This window comes from Myotis myotis, unplaced genomic scaffold (genome assembly GCF_014108235.1).
Source record: "Myotis myotis isolate mMyoMyo1 unplaced genomic scaffold, mMyoMyo1.p scaffold_m19_p_5, whole genome shotgun sequence".
In the NCBI taxonomy this organism is placed as follows: Eukaryota; Metazoa; Chordata; class Mammalia; order Chiroptera; family Vespertilionidae; genus Myotis; species Myotis myotis.
The window spans coordinates 100,040,142-100,061,041 of NW_023416357.1; the positions used below are offsets into that span (position 1 = coordinate 100,040,142).

The window sequence follows — 20,900 nt, forward strand, 5'->3', positions numbered from 1 at the left end:
ACCGAGCAGATGGGCCCGGTGGGAAGTCCAGCTTCGCTACCTAGAGCCTTCCAGGAGAGGGCTGTTAAGGGCCAACTCACCGGGTCCAGCGGGTGCGTTGGGGAGGGGGGCAGGGGGAGGGCGGAGGCTGAGGGACGCAGAGCGCCCCCTCCCGGCGTCCGGGATCGTGGGGATTCAGCCCGCAACTCGGCCCTGCATCCGTTGGTGTCATAAAGTTTGATCTCTACCAGGCTAGGCTCCAGGCCCCCGGGGAATCCACGTGTATGAAAAAGGTACACAAGGGGCTAATTTTATATCAGTGGAAAATGCTTACCGAGTGTTTGCAGGATGCCAGGCACTGTGAGTAGTGCAGTAAAGAGGGACAACCTCAGTTGCCCTTGCTCTCCTGGAGCTTATAGTCCAACAGGAACTGAATCCGGTGACCAGGGAAATCCAATGATCTGCGAACCATAAAGGGGACTTGACTATAAGGAACCTTCACCCTTTAGGGCAGCGGTTCTCAACCTGTGGGTCGCGACCCCTTTGGGGGTTGAACGATCCTTTCACAGGGGTCGCCTAAGACCATCGGAAAACACATATATAATTACGTATTGTTTTGTGATTAATCTCTATGCTTTAATTATGTTCAATTTATAACAATGAAAATACATCCTGCATATCAGATATTTACATTACGATTCATAACAGTAGCAAAATTACAGTTATGATGTAGCAACAAAAATAATTTTATGGTTGGGGGTCACCACCACATGAGGAACTGTATTAAAGGGTCGCGGCATTAGGACGGTTGAGAACCACTGCTTCAGGGCCTTTCTTATACTTCTCTACATACACTTGTTTTCATGGACAAGCAGGTTGCTTGCAATGAGAAATGTGATTTGGCGTTCCCACCTTGGGATGGTGAGTAATAGCATCTTCTTTCTGAGGTTGTTTCGAAGACGAAGTGCATTCTCAATACATACGGTATTAGCGATCGCTACCAAGTGTCAAGCCTGATCCAAGGCCTGTCAATTCCAGGACCCAGCTAATGTCCCCTTGGCTGCAAATAAGCCCTTAAATTGGCTCCTGCAAATCCAACAAGAGTGAAGGACGCTATAATTTTGGTGGAGTTGTCAGTCGGTACCCAGTTCTTTGCACCAAATGCTGCCTGATTTTCACTATATCCACAACAACCCTGAGGGCGGGTACTATTATTATTGCTGTTTTACAGAGGAGGAAACTGAGGGCACAGGGAGGTTAAGTAACTTCGTCCAGTTCTTAGAAGCTGGTAGGAGGCATTGCAATCTCAGTCAGTCTGATTCCAAAGCTTGTGTTATAATTCACTGTGTCCCTGGGGCATCGGATGGCAGGATGGGGTTTTGTGACATCCAAGAGGGCCAGGCTCTGAACGGGCTTCAGGGGGGTTGCCTTTTCCAAGAGGCAACACCTACTGTAGCAGTCTGTCCAGGCCTGGCTTCCTCCTCCTTAGTAAAAAGTAGGTAAGGAGAGAGAGGTGTCCTCTTTCCCCACATCATGCTGAGTTTTCTCTCTCCAGAGTCCTTACTCTGAGCACTCATTCTTTGCTACCTGTTCCCTCCCATGTGTAATGGACTATCTCCCCTGTTATAGCCTAAGCTCCCCAAGGAGTAGGATACACGGGCATTATTTGCTTTGTCACTCCCTCTGCAGATTTCCTCCCAGGATCTGGAGGAATGCTTCATATAGTAATGCTTCATAAATATTGCTCTTATGGCCTGACTGGTTTGACTCAGTGGATAGAGTGTCAGCCTGGGGACTGAAGGGTCCCAGGTTGGATTCCAGTCAAAGGCATGTACCTTGGTTGTTGGTTGCGGGCACATCCCCAGTAGGGGGCGTGCAGAAGGCAGCTGATCGACGTTTCTCATCCATGTTTCTAACTCTCTAATCCTCTCCCTTTCTCTCTGTAAAAAATCAATAAAATATGTTTTTTTTAAATGTATTGCTGTTATGAACTGAATGTTTGTGCCCTCCCTAAATTCATAGGTTGAAGCCCTAACCCCCAATGTAACTATATTTGCACATGGAGCCTTTAGAAAGTAACTAGGTTTAAATGAGGTCATAAAGGTGGGGTCCCCATGATGGGATCAGCACCCTGATAAAAAGAGAGATAAGCCCTAGCCAGTTTGCTCAGTGGATAGAGCATCAGTCTGTGGACTGAAGGGTCCCAGGTTCGATTCTGGTCAAGGGCACATGCTCAGGTTGTGGGCTTAATCCCCAATGTAGGGATGATTCTCTCTCATCATTGATGTTTCTATCTCTCTCTCCCTTTCTCTGTGAAATCAATAAAAAATATTTTAACGGCTCCCGCCCGGCTCCCAGGGCTGGTCCCATCCACGTGGTCCTGACCCGCCCTCCGGGAGCGACAGCAACGAGACTGGATTGGGGGCTCCTGCCCGAGCGGAAGCAGGAGACCACGGTTGCCAGTACAACACCGGCTGTCCGCGAGTCTCCTGTGGGGGCCCGCGAGACGGCCGGCGGGTGCCCTTGGCCGCACTTGAACCCTACGTTATGCCTCAAAAAAAAAGAAAAATTAAAAAAAATAATAAAAATATTTTAAAAGAGAGAGATAAGATCTCTCTTTCTCCGTCTCTCTTGCTCTTTCCTCTCTCTCTCTCTGCCATGTAAGGTGGCCATCTGCAAGCAAAGTAGGGAGCCCTCACCAGGAAGTGAATCTGCCAGCACTTTTACCTTGGATTTCCTAACCCCCAGGACCGTGAGAAGTAAATGTGTGTTGGTTAAGTTCCCCAGTCTATGGTATTCTGTTATAGCAGCCTGAGTTGACTAAGATAATTACAGATAGATATATTTTGGGGACTGAATCTTGGCCCCTAATCTTTCATCAATAAACATTTATTGAACATCTGCTAGGTTCCCATTCATTCAACAGATGCTTATTAAGCTATTATTATGTGTTCATTCAACAACATTTATTGAGGGTCTACTGTGTGCCCAGGGTTAGACAACCCCATCCATGTCTTCAAGGAGATATCTCAATCTAGTCGGTACCCCCTGTCTGTCAGCACCCAGAGGGGAAGTGGCTAATTTAATTTATTCACATACATTATCTTTAATGCACAATGATAGTTCCATCAGGGAACTCAGTATACGCAGTTTCTCTTTTTCCAGAACCTTTATCCAAGGAGCTGAGAGTGAGCATAAAGAAGTGAGCCTTAAAAACTACATTGCAGGCCCTAGCCCATTTGGCTCAGCGGATAGAGTGCCGGCCTGCGGATTGAAGGGTCCCGGGTTCGATTCAGGTTAAGGGTACATGCCAGGGTTGCAGGCTCAATCCCCAGTAAGGAGTATGCAGGAGACAGCCGAACAATGATTCTCTCTCATCATTGACGTTTCTATCTCTCTCTCCCTCTCCCTTTCTCTCTGAAATCAATTTAAACCAGCGGTTCTCAACCTGTGGGTCACGACCCCTTTGGCAGTCGAACGATCCTTTCACAGGGGTCGCCTAAATACATCCTGCATATCAGATATTTACATTACGATTCATAAGAGTAGCAAAATTACAGTTATGAAGTAGCAACGAAAATAATTTTATGGTTGGGGTTCACCACAACATGAGGAACTGTATTAAAGGGTCGCAGCATTAGGACGGTTGAGAACCACTGATTTAAACAAAACAAAACAAAAACCCTACATTGCAGACATAGGAGAAATGACAGGAACTAAGATAGATGAATGGTAGCAGACCATGACCTCTGGCCCTTGAACTTAGCCCAACCATCGGATCTCTCTGAACCTTAGTTTCCTATCTGTAAAATGGTGGTTCTCATGCCTGTTTCAGGGCTGTGTGAGGCGGGGAGAGGGTACACAGGGGACTTCCACCAGTGCCTGCTGGGGAGGAGCAGTGCAACAAATGGTAGCTATTGTTATTGAGGAAGCCTGCAACCTTCTGTGAGTGGGACCAGGCACCAAGGACGGAATGATGGAGGGAGTGGGAGCAGGATGACTTATTAACCTCGAGCTGGCAGCCTGATGAACATCTCTCCAGTTGGCACTGTCTTGCCATGCCTGCTGGCTTGCTGTGCCTGCAGGGCTGGGACAGACTATGGGTGGGGTGTTTATTCTGGGAAGCAGCCCTGACTGCTCCTCACACCCTGTGCCAGTGAGAAAGGAGGGCTTCAAGTCAGAACTGAGGCCCCTTCTGGGCCTGGCCTGGCCTGGCCCTTAAAATCCTGACCAACTGCCTAAAGGGCCCGGGGCTGAGAATGCCCAGGAGGCACAGCCCCAAGGATCAGCTGGGTCTTTCAGGGTTGGGACACTCTCCCTGTGGGACTCACCTGGCCCTCAGGGACCGGGTCCTAGAGGGCTGGAAGTACTCTGCTTTTGTAGTTCTGGAGGCCAGGCCTGGATGTCAGCATGGAGGTGACTCTCCAGGGCTGAGAGGTGGGGATGGGTGACCCTGGAGGTGAGGTTGTGACTTCTCTGCTCCTAGAAGAGACCCTGAGTGCTTTAATCAGGGTCAGCTTCCTGATATTCACCCGTGCAGTCCCACAAGTGTGGCACTTAATGTTCTCCTATCACCATCTTGAAATTCTTAATTTTTTGTTGTTGTTAATCCTCACCCCGAAGATATTTACCGCCCCCCCCCCAATGATTTAGAAAAAGTTGGAGGGGGGAGGGAGAGAGGGAAACATCGATATGAGAGAGACACATGGGTTGGTATGTGCTCTTGACTTGGAATGGAACCTGCCACCCTGCCGTGCCCAAGCAGGTGCTCTAACCACTGAGCCATCAGCCAGTGTTAATCATTTATTAACACACGGCCCTGCTATTTTCCTTTTGCATTGGGTCCGGCCAAAGGTCCAAGCCTGTCCAGCCTTCATGCTCTGGTTCCCCTCCAATGGGGCATTTACGCCCACCGCTCGGCCACACCCACCCCTCCAGCAGTGCCCAGGTAAGCGCATTCGGGAAAGGTGGCGGCGGGCTAGCCCCTCGGAATGGCCCAAGGCCTGCGGTGTAAACGGCGGGTATGTCCCTCGACCTTTCTGAGCCTCTGGATGACAACATTGTACTGACCTCGGTTGGACAGTTAGTAAGCACAACAGCCCAACTGCGGGAGGGTTAAGAGAAAAGTTCATACAAAGGGTATGGTGCCTGGTACAGAACCCGCGCTCAATAAAGCAGAACTATTATGTTTTAAAAATGAGGATTATTGCAGGCGCTATCTTGGAGGGAGCCAAAGAGGGAGCGGTCAGCCCCGGATCCCCACGGACCTGCCCCGGGAAGGAGGAGCCGCCCCTCCCGCCTTCCCGGCTTCCCTGGGAGAGACCCTCCGCTCTCTCCCCCGCCCCCTTGCCCGGGGCAGGGACGAGGGGGCGGAGGAGCGGGAGCGACACATTTTTGAGTCGTGACCAAGTGGAAACTCCCTCCCCGAGGCGGAAGCCGGGGGCGCCCCACTGGGGCCGGAGCCTCCGCCGGGGCTGGACTGGCGGCCGGGGGGCCGGGCACGGCGGGGGGCCCGGGGCCCGCCCCTGACCCTCCTCATGAATATGAATGAGCGGCCCGGCCAGCGGAAGCGGGAGGCTAACCCGGCCCGGCTGGTCCCGCCTCTGCCGAGTGCGCGCGGCCGGGGGGCGTGGCCCGGCGGCGAACGCCCCGCCCCTCCGCCCCTCCCTCCCCTCCCGCCCGCCGGGGCCTTTTCCGGCTGGCACGCCCCGGACGTGACCTCGCGGGTGCGCGTTGGAGCCGCCCGCGGGGAGGTGCCTGCGCCCCCAGCACAGGTAGGGCAGTCCTTTGTCCCCGGCGCCACCCCCCGAAAGCCGGGCGCTGCCGCCGGCCCCGGACCGCGGCCCCAGTGCGCGCGGCCCCTCTGGCTGCGGCCCAGGGCGGGTCCGGCCCCTGAGCCAGGCTCCTGGGCGCGCCCGCAGCCCGGGGACGTGGTAGGAACCCTTCGCTCGCCCCGGCGGGCACGGGCACAGGGTAGAGGCTGGGGCAGAAGTCTTGCCCGCAGAGGGCTTGCGGGCCCGGGCGAGGGAGGCCCGCGGGCGCATCAGAACCATGTCCAGTCTGTCAGATGCGCGAGGACAAAGGCGGGGAAGGGCACCGACCGGGCGACTAGGGAAGGCTCTTGGGGGGGATGACTTTTGAGTCAAGAACTGGAGGAAACCAGAGCACCAGCCGGCGCGGGGGGGTAGGGGTGGGGGTGAGGGGGTGCAGTGCCCGTGTGGCTGGAGTGGAATCATGACAATGGCTCACGTGCTGAGCAGGTGCCAAGCCCAGTGCTCGATTCTTTATGCATATTATTCCCTGTCATCATCAGGACAACCTGGACCTGGGCACTGCTGTCAGCTAAGAGGAACTCGGGGTCAGGGAGCCCAAGGAGACTGATGTCATTGCCTGAAACACACCCAAGAGACCCAGGGTGGGGTGACCTTAACCAAGATAGGTTCCCCACGCTACTCCTGTTTCCTCCCAGAGTACCAGAGGGAGGGGCGGTGAGCGACTTGAAGGGAAGGATGGGCTGTCCGGGCCCTTTTTGCTGACAGTCTGCCCCCTCAAAAAACAATTTACCCAGCAGTTGGGGCCCTGAAACCCGGCCTAAAATTAGTGTACAGAACAAAGGTGTGGTAGGAGTTTTCCTGGACAGAAGTCTCTTCTCTCTGTTCTCCTGGGAGAGGCTTTTGTTGTCTGGGAAGCACTTGTCACTCCTCTAGTCCCTGGAGCAGGTACTAGTGGCTTTGGGGAGGGAGGGTAGAACTGGAAGAGGCTGCTGCTGGCGCTGGGCTGGGGGGAAGCCTCGTGCGCTGGAACAGTAACAAAGATGGTGTCAGCCAGGCAGGCTGTGTGTACCCACCAGCAACTGCAGGACAAGCAGCGTCACCGAAACATCCCTGTGAGCCTGGATTGATTAAAGCACAGCCCCAGAGCTCACGCAAGTCTGCACCGGCAAGCAGGTTCTCTGACCACCGACCAGACGTGGTGGAAAGGGCCTCGGGTTTGCCGATCAGGGCTTCCTTTGCTGGCTGTACCCGTCGCTTCTCTGCTGTACAAGTGGAGGATGAAGGCCTGTGGGTTTCTCGTGGAGACCTTTGCTCCAGCCTGGCACAGCTTCAAGTCTTGGCCTTTGGGTTGGGGTGTAAAATGTGGAGGATTAGGAGTGGGACCCAGCCCTGTGAGTTTGAGCCTCAGGAGACCAGTGAGTCAGGTCCTGGTGGTACAGGACCACAGGGGCACTTACTGCTAGGCCATTGGGTAGGTAAGAAGGAGACTCAGAGGTTAAGTGGTTCACCTGAGAGCCCACAGCTATGAAGTAGCAGAGATGGATCCAGGTGCAAACCACTGGAGTCCAGAGCCCAAGCCCTGCCCCTTAGGGAGTGGATTCACCCCAACAGAATATGTGGCCATGTGCTTGCTATAGTGGAGACCCTCCCACCCAACACACACACACACACCACACTCTGTGGGGCCATAGGGATGGGGAAGTGATGATCCCCAAAGGGGACAGAGACACTTTCTATTCTCAGATTCTCAGCTATGCAGTCCCAGGCCTCATCCCTAGGCCTTTGCATCTGGGCTGAATCGGTCTCTCCCTTCTCAGGGTAGACTGGTGTAGGAGGGACCAGAGGCACTGTAGGGGTCGTCTGCCAATGTCTTCTGCCAGGGGCTTCTTCCTGATGAGGTCTCAGTCTTTGGTCTTGGGCCCGGGCCCAAGGGCAGAATGATGCCACCTGGGCACCTGGAACCTACCTGCACGCCCTGGCCTTGAACTAAGGGTGCAGTTGAAGCTATGGCCGCTGAGTGTGAGGGTGCCAGGATGGAGGGAGAGAGGTCTGAGGTGGCACATGTGAGTCATGAGACTTGAGTGAATAGAATGCCAGGAGATGGGAGCTGGTCCCCTCAAATGACCCCTGTGGGCCAGGAGTTGTGAACACTCTGCACATTGCTTCCTGTTGATCTGGTCCCTCCTTCCCTTTTTTCTTCCCTGGAAATATTCTGAGTCTTAGAACCTCAGTGGGCTCTCAAACTCAAGATGCTGACCAATAAATCTGGGGCGAGGTTCAGGGATTTGTTTTTTAAAATATATTGATTTCAGAGAGGGAAGGGAAGAGAGAGGGAGAGATGGAAACATCAATGGTGAGAGAGGATCATTGATTGGCTATCTCCTGCACACCCTCTACTGGGGGTGGAGCCTGCAACTACAGGGCGTGTACCCTGACTGGGAATAAAACGGTGTCCTCTAGGTTCATAGGTCAATGCTCAACCACTGAGCCACTCTGGTTGGGCTGAGGATCTGTATTTTTAACAAGCTCAAGTGACTTGTGATGCATGTGGTCCTCTGACTAGACCTGGAAAACTGCTGTCCCAGGCCTCCCAGCCAGGCCGCTGTGAGGAACCCCTTCCAAGCCTTCTGGCAGATAAGAGACTGGTGTGCCTAATGGTTTTCCACAACTAAAGTTAGATGCATTCTCACTTTGCTGTCATCAACTGAGCTTCTCCCCTGTTGAAAATAAATGATGGAGCCCAGTTGGAGTGGCTCAGTTGGTTGAACATAGTTTTGTGCACCGAAGTGTTGCCAGTTCGATTCCTGGTCAGTGTACGTACCTGGTTGTGGGTTTGATCTCTGGTCAGATACAAACAGGAGACAACTGATGTTTCTTCCTCCCTCTCTCTAAGCATGTCCTCGGGTAAGGATTAAAATAACAATAAATAAATGATGGAGTCTCAAGCAATAGCCCTGTCATTTTTTTAAATTATATTTTATTGATTTTTTACAGAGAAGAAGGGAGAGTTAGAAACATCGATGAGAGAGAAACATCGATCAGCTGCCTCCTGCACATCTCCTACTGGGGATGTGCCCGCAACCCAGGTACATGCCCTTGACCGGAATCGAACCTGGGACCTTTCAGTCCGCAGGCCGACGCTCTATCCACTGAGCCAAACTGGTTTTGGCAATAGCCCTGTCTTTAACCTTCCCCTGCCGAGTATCTCCAAAGATCCGGCTACCCTGGGTCACCCACTTATTTCTGAGCTCCTTGCTCTGTCCCGAGCTCTCCCCTCAAAGCACATCATGCCAGATTCTGTTATGTCCTAAAGCCCCATGGTCCCTGAAACAGGTGTTCCCCTAAGGTTCCATCTTTGGACCTCTTCTGCTTGACAGGTGTCCTCATTTGAAGAGCAAAAGGGAGAGGAACACTTCTAATCCAGAGCCCCCAATATTTATACCCAGCCTCTGGGGGGTGCCAGCCCCACTTTTTTAGGGGCTACCTTAATGTCTCCCCTAGGCCAGCCCACTGGAGCTCTTCCAAATAGCCTCTTTGATTTGAGGGGAATCTAGCCACATCTGTCACTTAGGGTGGTCCAGCTGGGTGGGACTGTCTGGCTCCTTCCCGAGCTGCAGACCCTGAGAGAGAAAAGAGGGCCTGCCATCTCAAGAGAGCCCCTCTTAGTAGCCAGGCTTCCCTGTTGGAAACTTCTGACTTCTTGTTGCTTTCCCTGTTAAAACCATTAGTCCTGGCTTATCTTCCTGACCTCGCCTCTGAGCCTCCACCCCCATTGATGTCTGTTCTAGTGCCCCAGACTTGCAGCCCCAGGATCTCTTCATACCCTACCAACCTACCCCACCCTGCCATGGCACTATAGTCCCCTTTTTGGGGGTCTTTGAAACTTACCATCAGCCTGCTCGCTTTGCTCAGAGCCAAACACAGCCCAGGGATGTATGACGAGCACTTTGGACTAGTTTGTCTGTTGCCTACTCAGAGACTGCCCAGCTCTGCTCCATACTGCATTGGGCCACACTGCCCCTGCCTGGAGTTAGGGGTGTTGGTTCAGACCCTGATTTTGCCCTAACCAGGCTCATGACCCGACAGATTCCTTGAGCCCTCAGTTCCTGTTTCCTCCTCTCCAGTGTGGAAGGTGGTAGTAATAGTCCTGACTCCCAAGGCTCTTGTGAGGACTGACATTATGTGGCTTCATCTCTGAGGGTCCTTGGAATATAATATTTCCTGATCTGTGTCATGTTATTTAATCCTCAAAACTACCCTGTCAGATAGATTGTTGCTGTCAGGCCCATTCTGTAGATGAGAGGGAGGCTCAGAGAAGCCAAGTGATTTGCCCAAGAGCACAGCTAGCTATAAAGCAGCAGAGGTGGGATTATTCTAATGCAAATCATTTCACGCCAGAGCCCAAGTTTCTAACCACTAACAGCTCTACCCCTGTACCCCTGTGCTATGGCTTCTCTTTCTTCATCTTGAGTTCATTCATTCAAGAAATATGGTTGGCATGTCTACTACCTAGGGATATAGCAGGGAATGGACAGAGGAGGCTCTGCCCTTATGGAGCTTACATCTTGGTGAGGACACATCGGAAGAAATGGATAGGAACTATACATACTTGCCCAAGGCCTCTCTTCCTCACTGTCTGACCTGGGGGCACAGACCAGGACCCCCTATCTCGCCTCCTTACTGTTTCTTGCACCTGAAGTCCTCAGGAGGTAGACATTGGCTGAATTGGACTGGTGTAGGTTTGACCCTTGTGGAGGTGGAAGCGGATCACAGCATGCCGGGGTCCAACCCCAGCAGGTCCAGGGGTCCCCAAAGGTGTGGATGGAGTCAGCGAAGAAGGAATGACACAGAGACAGCGTTCAGTTGATCAGCAGCCTAGCCAGGATCTCTAGCCAGGATCTCCAGCCAAGTTCTGGTCTGGATCTCCAGCGAAGTTCTGCTTAGGATCTCCAGCCAGGTTCTGTGTCCATGTTCTCTTGCTAGGTTCTCCAGGTTCTCCAGCCAGGTTCTGTAGCCATGTTCCCTCGCTAGGTTCTCCAGCCAGGTTCTGTCCAGGTTCTCCAGCCAGGTTCAGTCACCAGGTTCTAGTCAGGTTCTCTTGCCAATTTCTGTAGTCAGGTTCAGTCCAGGATCTTTTGCCATGTTCTCTCCAGCAAAGTTCTTCTGTCTGTAGGTTCTGTGTAGGTTCTGTCTTCTTAGTTCTGTGTTCTAAGCTCTGTATTCTAAGTTCTGTGTTCTAAGTTCTGTGTCTTGCTGTCTTGTTACATCTGTATTTATACCAGTTGATTCAATCCTATCAATCTCTATTACAAAGGTTAGGGCGTTTCTTATCTCCATTCCAGGGAGTAAAGATTATGTAGCTTAAGCATGATTGTTCATAGTTAAAGTGATTAATTACCCGCCTGGCACTCAGTTGAGGGGTTTTATTCCCTCCCTAACTTCAGGGGAAAATCCCTACCTGGGGAAACAACCTTTCTCAGAGAGGAGACCTTGGTTAAAACACATAGTGCCAAGGTGAGCAAACATATTAAGAACAGTATGCCATATATGCCAGGTCCCTTGAAACAGCAAGCATGGACCGGCTCCCGGCAACAGCAGGACCTGGTGTAGGGCTTGAAGGCCTTGGAATCCTAAGGGGATGGGGGCAGTGGCAGTGCTGGCATGGAAGGAATGGGAGTACAGTTGGGCACCACCATCTAAGCCAGGCTGAGGATACACTTTATTAGGGAACTACAAATCAAAACCATACTGCTTTACACCCACCAGGATGACTATAACAAAAAAAGAGAAACAATAATAAGTATCAGGAAGATAGGGGGCAGTTGGAACCCTCACATTGCTGGTGGCAATGTCAAATGGTGCAGCCATTTTGAAATAATCTTGCAGTTCCTCAACATAGAGTCACCATTTAACCCAGCACTTTCACTTCAAGAGAATTGAAAACATATGTCCAGGCAAAAACTTGTACATGGGTGTTCATAGCAGCATTATTCTTTTTTTTTTTTTTAATTAAATCTTTATTGTTCAGATTATTGTAGCAGCATTATTCCCTTGACTAGAATCAAACCTGGGACCCTCCAGTGTGCAGGCCGACGCTCTATCCACTGAGCCAAACCAGCCAGAAGCAGGAAACAACTCATATGTTCATCAACTGATGAGTGGGTAAACAAAATGTGGTCTAGCCATACAATGGAATATTATTCAGCCATGAAAAGGAATGAAGTTCTGATAGATGCTACAACATGAATAAACCTTGAAAACATTATGCTGAGTAAAGAAGCCTTACACAAAAGACCACATATTGGATGGTTCCATTTCTATAAAATGTCTAGAATAAGTAGATCAATAGAGATGGAAAGTAGACTACTGGTTGTCAGGGGTAGTGGGCACAGGGATTGGAGAATACTGTTAATGGATGCAGGGTTTCTTTGGGGGGTGATGAAAATGTTCTAAAATTGATTGTGTTTAAAAAAAATTTTTTTAAATCAATTTTGGAGAGGAAAGGAGAGGGAGAGAGAGATGGAAACATCAATGACGAGAGAGAATCATTGATCGACTGCCTCCTGCACACCCTGAACTGGGGATTGAGCCTGCAACCTGGGCATGTGCCCTGACCAGGAATCAAACTGTGACCTCCAAGTTCACAGGTCAACACTCAACCACTGAGCCATGCCAGCCAGGCATAAAATGTATTGATTTCAGAGAGGAAGAGAGAGATAGAAATATCAATGATGAGAGAGAATCATTGATTGGCTGCCTCCTGCATGCCCCCTACTGGGGATCGAGCCTGCAACCATGTGCTCTTGACTAGAATTGAACCTGGGACCTTCCAGTGTGCAGGCCGATGCTCTATCCACTGAGCAAAACCAGCCAGGGCTGAATTATATACTTTAAAATGGTAAATGGTATGGTATGTGAATTACATCTCAATAAAGCTCTTACTCAAAAAATATTAACCAGACTTTCCTGCATTAATGCTGACAGAAGGCACCAGGAAGTGGATTCAAGAACTTGCTGAGTGATGGGGGAGAATCTTTGTGGTTACATTGCTGTAATTCTCATGAAATGGTTGTGGAGAAGTGATTGTGGAGGAGGCCTTGATTCATCCTTAAGGCCTCAGCTTATGTGATATCCCTGAGCTTGCCCGCCCCCCCTCCCCACAACCTCATAACCATCCCTTTGTCACTTGCCATCACTCTTAGTCCCTTCTTTCCTCTTTAGCACTTCCCACACTTGGAATTATTTTCTGTGGAGCCGATTTTGTCTGACTCTTGCTGGGCTGAGTTCCATGAGGCCAGGGGCTTGTCTGTGTCTGGTTTACCCCACAGTAGGTGTTCAATAAATACCTGTAGAGTGAATGAACCCATACAGGGTAGGGAAAAAGTAGTTTATAGTTGTGAGGACCTGAAACACAAAGTCTATTCTTGTATTATTATTTATTAATTATTGTATTATTTCCTATACAAACAATTGTAAACCCACGTTTGCCCCACCCTGTATATACTGATAACTGGGGGAGGTCTGGGCTAGGGTCCATGATTGCTGCAAGGGAGGGGGTGAGCAGAGTGGATCAGGGTGTCTCCTGGCCCCAGTGGCTTTCTTTTTCTCTCTGTTTCAGTTCCAGGAGAATGTCTCTGGAAAGGAAGCCCAAAGCCTGGTCTGGCTGGGAAGAGGGGAGCGGGGTGGGGAGCAGGAATGGGGGCTGGGCGGGCCTGGGGAGGAAGTCTGCAGCCCCAGGCTGCCGAGGGCGTGGTGTCTGTGTTTGCACCTTTGGAATGTGGCTGATTCACTCTGGGGAGAGCCATGTGCAGCCACTGTTGCTGCCTTGGATCTGACATCTGGAGGCTGAATTCCCGGAGGAGACAGATTCTTGCTAAGCAGATGCCAACTTTGAAGGTCAAACTGAGTGATGGAGGTGCTTTAGAAGGAGGTCCAGAGGCTCCCTCCCCCCTACCCTCCCCCCCCCCGCCCCCCAGTATTCTGGGAGAGAGGTGAGGCCCCATCCCCAGCCGTGTTCCAGCCCCTAAGCTACCAGAGCTCTGCAGTCAGACCTGTGTTCAAAGGTCAGTTACTTAACAATTCATATAACAGCAAAGGCCGAGGGCCTGGCTGGTCAAGTGCTCAGCAGTGGTGCTGGGACATTGGATTGCATCGCTCCGTCCAGTAGGCTTTCTGTCACCCAGCTTGGCTCTCCCTGAGTTCCAGCAAGGCCCCAGGCTTCCCTCTTGTTGGGTCTCAGCTCATCCCTGACGCTGATTGGACAGGTCTGGGTCAGGAGCTTACTCCAGCCCAGGGTAGACACCCCTAGTGCCACACAGGGAAAGTGGGAGTGAGGGGTCCCCCAAAGGAACCAATGCCAGGATGTGGGCAGAAACAGCACGCAACCCCACTCGGCTCAGCTGCCTCCATAGGACTGGCTTCTGGGGCTCATGGCAGGCACTGTGCTCGACTTCATGGCTCTTACCTACTGAGTATTCCGCTGGCTATGTTCCTTAAGTTCTCAAAAGTTCATTTTTCTTTCTTTCTTTCTTCTTTCTTTCTTTCTTTCTTTCTTTCTTTCTTTCTTCCTTTCTTCCTTTCTTTCCTTTCTTTCCTTTCTTTCCTTTCTTTCCTTTCTTTCCTTTCTTTCCTTCTTTCCTTTCTTTCCTTTCTTTCCTTTCTTTCCTTTCTTTCCTTTCTTTCCTTTCTTTCCTTTCTTTCCTTTCTTTCCTTTCTTTCCTTTCTTTCCTTTCTTTCCTTTCTTTCCTTTCTTTCCTTTCTTTCCTTTCTTTCCTTTCTTTCCTTTCTTTCCTTTCTTCTTTCCTTTCTTTCCTTTCTTTCTTTCCTTCCTTCCTTCCTTCCTTCCTTCCTTCCTTCCTTCCTTCCTTCCTCTCACCGGAAGATATTTTTTTCCATTGATTTTCAGACAGAGTGGAAGGACCTGGGGGAGAGAGAGAAACATTGAAGTGAGAGAGACACATCAATTGGTTGCCTCCCTCAGGTGCCTGGTATCAAACCTGCAGCTGAGATATGTGCCCTTGACTGGGAATTGAACCTGAGACCCTTTGGTCCATGGGCTAGCTCTAACCACTGAGCAACTGGCCAGGGCAGAAGCTCATTTTCTTATCTATGAAATCTCATAGGCTTCTTTTAAAGATTGAATTAGTAAGTGAAAATCCCTTGGTACCTGCTTGGCCCACAGGAGGCAAGGTGCTAACATGTCTAGTTCCCTTTCTCTTCCCTGTATCTAGATATTATGCGATCTGCTCTGTGATGGTGCAGGCAGGTGTGTGAACACGTGTGCACACATGTGTATGTGTGTACACGTGTGCACATGCATGTAGCATGCCCTTTTCTCTCCTCCAAGGAGTTCTGTATTGTTTGGCTTTCCCCCAGAGGCTTAGGGACTATATAGGACAGAGGGTAGAGACAGGAGGGAGAGGGAAGGGGTTGAAGGAGAAGTGTATGGGCCTCCCTTGCTGGTCTGCAGGCTCAGGCCTGCCTCTGGGAGTCACCTTGCTATTCCCTCAGTTCTCCCTGGGGCTGGAGGGGGCCCAGGCTCTGAGGAGTGGCTGCCTCCGTCCCTCCCATGTCACGTTAAATGCATGTTGGTCATTTGACATTGGGGGACAGCACTGAAACAGGCTTGCTGATCTCATATTCTCTCCTCTAGAACCCTGGAACCTGGGGGTGAATCAGAGAGGAACCCAGGCTTGGGGCTTCTCAGAAGAAGAAACTGGTGCTCAGAGTATTCTCAGCCTCTGGACGCCTCGGAGAAACGGGCTTCTGGGGAGGCGGAGAGCAGGCCTGCTGTAAGCTTTTCCAGCTTTTGTCAACTGAGGTAAAGCGCCTGTCAGACTCTGCCTGGGCCGTGGAGCACTAGGCCGCGTGTTCCGCCTCCTTGGCTCAGTGTCTTCCCCTCCTGCCGGTCCCGCTTGGTGCCACACCTCTGAGCCGCCCCAGGCTGTGGGTGCCAGCTCATCCCCACCCAACCACCCAAGTCCTTCGACTCTTCCCAAACGCCACCACGTGCATCTGTGGTTTTTCTCATCTCCATGGCCATTCTGGCGTTTCATATAATGGAATCATGCAATATGGGACCCTTCGTGTCTGGCTTCTTTCACTGAGTGTCATGTTTTCAAGGTCCATCCATATTGTAACACCTGTCAGTACTTCATTCCTTTTTTTGTTAATCTTCACCCGAGGATATTTTTTCTATTGATTTTTAGAGAGAATAGAAGGGAGGGAAAGAGATAGAGAGAGAAACATAGATGTGAGAGAGACACATCTATTGGTTGCCTCCTACACATACCTCAACCCAGGGCCAGGGTAGGTGCCCTTGACCAGAATCGAACCCACAACCCTTCAGTCCTTAGGCCAACGCTCTCTAACCACTGCTCAGGGCTTAACCCGCTAGGGCAGTACTTCATTCTTTTTAATGGTCAAATAATATTCCATTGTGTGGATAGATCAGAATTTGTGTATTCATTCATTGATCAATGGATGTTTGTGTTGTTTCTACCTTTTGTGAATGATGCTGCTATTCCTGTATAGTTTTTTTGGTAAAGATGAAGGTTTTCAATATAAGTGCTTTTTTTTTTTTTTTAATCCTCACCCAAGGACATGCTTAGAGAGTGGAAGGGAGAGAGAAGAGGAGAGGAGAGAGAGAGGGAGAGAAAGAGAAGAGAGACATCGATGTGAGAGAAACATTGACCAGCTGTATATGTGCCCTTACTGGGAATTGAACCCCCAGCCTTTCTTGGTGCATGGGATGATGCTCCAATCAACTGAGCACTCTGGCTGGGCTCAATATAAGTGTGTTGGGTTTTTTTTTGACAAATACTTCATTTAATCCTCACAACAGCCCTGTGTGTCAGTGCTGGCACGCTCTCCTCCTGCAGATAAGGAAACTGAGGCTCAGAGAGGTGAGTCTAGGTCACACAGCTGGAAGCACTGGGATTCTCTAGCTCTTGGCCATCAGGCCCCATGATGCCTACTGAGGTGTTTCGGTTCGTTTTCAGCAGAGCCTTGCCAAGTGCTATCCCACAGTAAATATTGCTTATTCTTCCATGAAGGCTCATGCAGAACTGAAGCCCCAGATGTGCTCCATGCTCTATCATGGTGAGTGCCAGTCATGTGCTCAGTGGTAATCCTATGGCTCCACAGAAGCACCTCAGGTGGTTATGGGAAGTCCCTACTGTTGCAGATTCATCCACACATCTGGGACTGGGCATTTCCTGCTGCCTCTGAATACATTTTCAGCCTGCTTGCTTTTCTAGGGGTCCCAAGGCTGTCTTTCATCTCTTGCCTTGGATTTGGCACACAGACATGTGTTTACCTGCTGGCGACCTTTGCTTCTTCCACCTTCCTTCCTTGTCATACAAGCCATGGTTCAAGTCGGCTCTGCCACTCTGGCTATGTGGCTTCAGGCAAGTTTCTCAACCTCTGAGCCTCTGTTTGCTCATCTGTGGTGGAGGAGTCATAATACTACCTATTGATGCACTGATTAGGTGGCTGTGGAACTAAGAAAAGGGAGATGAAGCCCGGCCGGTGTGGCTCAGTGGTTGCGTGTCGACCCATGCACCAAGAGGTTGCTGGTTTGATTCCCGGTCAGGGCACATGCCCAGGTTGTGGGCTTGATTCCCAGTGGGAGTGTGCAGAAGGCAGCTGATCGATGTTTTCCCTCATGTATGTTTCTATCTTTTCCCCTCCCTTCCTCTCTCTGTAAAAATCAATAAAAAAAAATCTTTAAAAAAGACAAGGGAGCTGTGCCCACTCAGTATCCAATTCCTCACACACACTTGGGAAGCCACCCGTCTCTGGTCATTCCTCCCTGCAAAGGCAGGCTGGCACCTGGCCCGGGGAGGGGGCAGGAGCTTTGTGTCTCTCCCTGCCCCGGGACAGTGGGAGGCTCCCATGACTCAGTTCTGCCCAAGGAGGGGGAAGTCAAGGCCAGGCCTCTGAGGTAGGGAACCTAAGGGACCTCCCTGTCCTCCTCACTCTGCTCTCTGCCCATCTCCCCATCTCCCATCTCCCCATCCAGTGCTTCCGGCAAAGCAGGGCAGGGCCCAGTGCATTCTCTGTTGGTTGTCTTGGCCCGGTCCTCCACTCCGTCCCTAGATCTGCAGCACAAACCTGCTGCCCGGTGGACCACCCTGAGTGGGTGCTATTGCCCACAGCCAGAGGGTGGAGAGGCATTCGGAGGGGATGTGGATCAAGGATGGGAAGACCTCTAGTCGCCAGAGTGGAGCCTTCAGCTCCTGCCAGGGAAACCCTCCCAGCTGCTGCTTAGCCTTTCCCAGCCCTGCCCTCCTCCTTAGCTGCTCACATTTCAGCTTCTGAGTTACTGGCACCACCTTGTGCTGCTGAGGCCACCGCACCAGACAGACGTTAACCCCCCACGTGCTGGCAGTGGGCTCCCTGGAAATAGCGCAGGGGCTCGGGGTCCACAGGGGCTGAGGGAGGAAATAGCTGAAACCAGTCCCTGTGCTCTAGCCTGGCTCCCCTGCTGGGCTTTATCCTGCTCCCTCCTCCCTGTCTGCCCAACTGAAAGCGAAGCCTCCCTGACCCCTAGGGGTTGTTCCTTTGGCTGCCGGGACACTGACAGTCGGCCACGGGATGTGGTGTCTCTATCACCAAGTACTTGACCTTGTCCTTTCTTGTAGACTCTGTCTTCTCCCTCCATATTTCTTGCCACACCCAGCTGGGCTCCCCTCTTGCACCTGGACCACTAGTCCCAGCCAGTCTTGAGGCCGTAGGAGGTTGTGAGGAGCCTGCAAGGAGCCAGGTGCTGGCACCGACTAGCTGGGACAATCTTGGGCAAGTCCTTGGGGTATTGGATCACAGACGTGGGTGCTGTAGTGAGGATGAAAAGGGGAACTTGAGGAAAGCCTCCAGAGCATCAGCTGGCACTTAGAGGCACTCAAGGACTCCTGCCCACATACACGTGGGCCTCCCCCACCACACACACAGTCCGGAGAGCGACTGTTTCCTGGCTGCCTCACCCCTCATAGCCTCTCAGGCCTGCTTTCTCATCAGAGCAGACCTCTGTCCCTCCCCTGCCCTGGCCATTCCCAGCCCAGCCCCAGCCTTTTCCATCCGCAGGCAGGACTGGACATCCTGCCTTCTCTCCCTCACCTCGCTCTTCCTCTGAGGAGCTTCAGCTGCCCAGAGAGACATTGGGCACCTCCTCTGAGCTCAACAGCAACCTCAGTTGTCCTCGTCCCCTATCCCTCTGATTTGGACCTTTCTCCTGAACCCAAAATGCTCCCTCCTGGTTTCTTGTGGCCCCTTTGATGATCCTTTACCCTCCCTGCCACACCTCCTTGGTCCCTGGGCTGATTTACTCTCCTTTTATATTGCCCCAGGCCCCTGCGCTCTCTCCTCCCCTCCCCTGCACTCATGGGAAGGGCCCAGAGGGAGTGTCAGGTCCCAGCTTTCCAGCTATGCCATGCCTCAGGTTCCTGTCTTCTGGGTGGGATCTTCACAGCTGAACTTGTGTTTACCGAGATCAATTGAGGTAGCGGTCAGCCATTTCATTTTTTTAAGAAAAAAAATATTTTTTATTCATTTTAGAGAAGAAGGGAGAGAGAGATAGAAACATCAATGATGAGAAAGAATCATTGATTGGCTGCCTCCAGCACTTCCCCCACTGCAGATCGAGCCCGCAACCCATGCATGTGCCCTTGACTGGAATCGAACCTGGGACCCTTCAGTCCGCAAGCCGACGCTTTATCTACTGAGCCAAACCAGCTAGGACAGCCATTTCATTGAAAACCGAGATAGTCCAGACAGGTGGCCATATGTTGAGTTTTTATTAAGGGAATGCACCTCACTGAAGCAGGCATACCTGGTTCCTCCTTGTTCACATGGTGAAAAGCAGAGATATTTCCCTGGGGCAAGTCCCTCACGGAGGGAGGTGGAGGAGCTGAGTGCTGACCATGGAGGGAAGCCAAGAGGGATGAGGGCAGGAGCCCACTCCAGTGGGCTGTAGTAACGGGCCTGAAAGTAGGAAACAGAACAGAAAGGGGGGCAGAGGACACGGGACACATCACAGGTAGACTCCAGGCCCCCCTTTTTATTCTCACCCAAGGATATGTTTGTTGATTTTAGAGAGAGGGGAAGGGAGAGAGACAGAAACATCGATGTGAGAAACATTGATCTGTTGTCTCCTGTACGCACCCCAACCGGGCATTGGATCTGAAACCTAGTTATGTGCCCTGACCAGGAATCGCACCCATAACCTTCTTGGTGTACGGGATGATGCTCCAACCAACTGAGCCATCCAGTCAGGGCTCTAGCCCCCTTTTCAAGATCTTGCTTATGAGCAAAGTGAGTGAGATCGGGCTGGACAAAGGAAGTGGGCATCTGGAGGGCAGGACCTTTTGAGCCTTCTGAATAAGCCCAGTGCCTCCAAGATCATTAAGGCCTTGGGGGTGCCGGAGGCTGGAGAACCAGCCACTCCACCCCAATCTCTGCCTTGGCTTCTCTAAATATGTTCACTCCGCTTGCTCTCCGAGGATCCTTTGTGCCAGGCGCCCTCTGGTGGTCGGGGGACCCCAGCCTTGTTGGCCCAGAGATCTCTGTGTCTAGGGTAGGACAGGAGACCAGGGCTTTGGGGGATATTGGGATATGCTCCAAACCCCTGCACGAGTGTCTGGCCCCATTCTGTTTTCCTTGGAATATTCAGGATCCCCTCCCAAGCAGGCGCTTTTTGCTTCCATGGGGCCTTCATTCCTGACCCAAGAACTTGTATCCACACTCCACACCCCATCTCCTAAACAGGTTGGGGCCCCACATGTACTAGAGCATGCTGGGGTCTGAAAGGCCATCTGTTCACCTGATCCCTCCCCGCCCCCGCCCCCCCTCCACACACACATTCATGGCATATTTGCTTAGAGGAAAAGCCTCAAAATAGGACTGGGACTCTAGATTCCTGTTTAGGTTCCATCTCCATTTCTCTGTATGTTATTAGGGAAGTCCCTTAACTTTCTCTGCACCTCCTTCATGTTTCCCTCATCTGTAGTAACAGAATTCTTCTAAGGCCCCCAATGACCTTTGCCCTTATATACTCCCCTTTCATGGAGTGGGCAGAACCTGTGAATAGAGCATCACTCCCATGATTAGATTATGCTATATATGCATAGTTGACCTTGAGATAGAGACATT

General features: G+C 51.4%; 1 protein-coding gene and 1 non-coding gene across 7 annotated transcripts in view; both read left to right on the forward strand.

Annotated features, from left to right (window-relative positions):
• Window positions 1–2,327: 2,327 nt before the first annotated feature.
• Window positions 2,328–2,449, forward strand: LOC118657207. Its single transcript, XR_004967929.1, has one exon.
• A 3,205-nt stretch (window positions 2,450–5,654) lies between these two features.
• The window catches only part of TFAP4 (transcription factor AP-4), a 38,244-nt gene continuing 22,998 nt past the window's right edge, over window positions 5,655–20,900 (forward strand). The window contains exons 1-3 of one of the 6 annotated variants that reach the window (XM_036309198.1): window positions 5,655–5,753; window positions 15,406–15,573; window positions 16,808–16,853. The gene's annotated coding sequence lies outside the window, so the exon portion shown is untranslated. Of the gene's footprint in view, window positions 5,754–5,888; window positions 5,913–6,371; window positions 6,395–15,405; window positions 15,574–16,807; window positions 16,854–20,900 lie in introns of those variants that run through there. The other 5 variants (XM_036309195.1, XM_036309199.1, XM_036309197.1 and 2 more) reach the window with 5 other exon arrangements.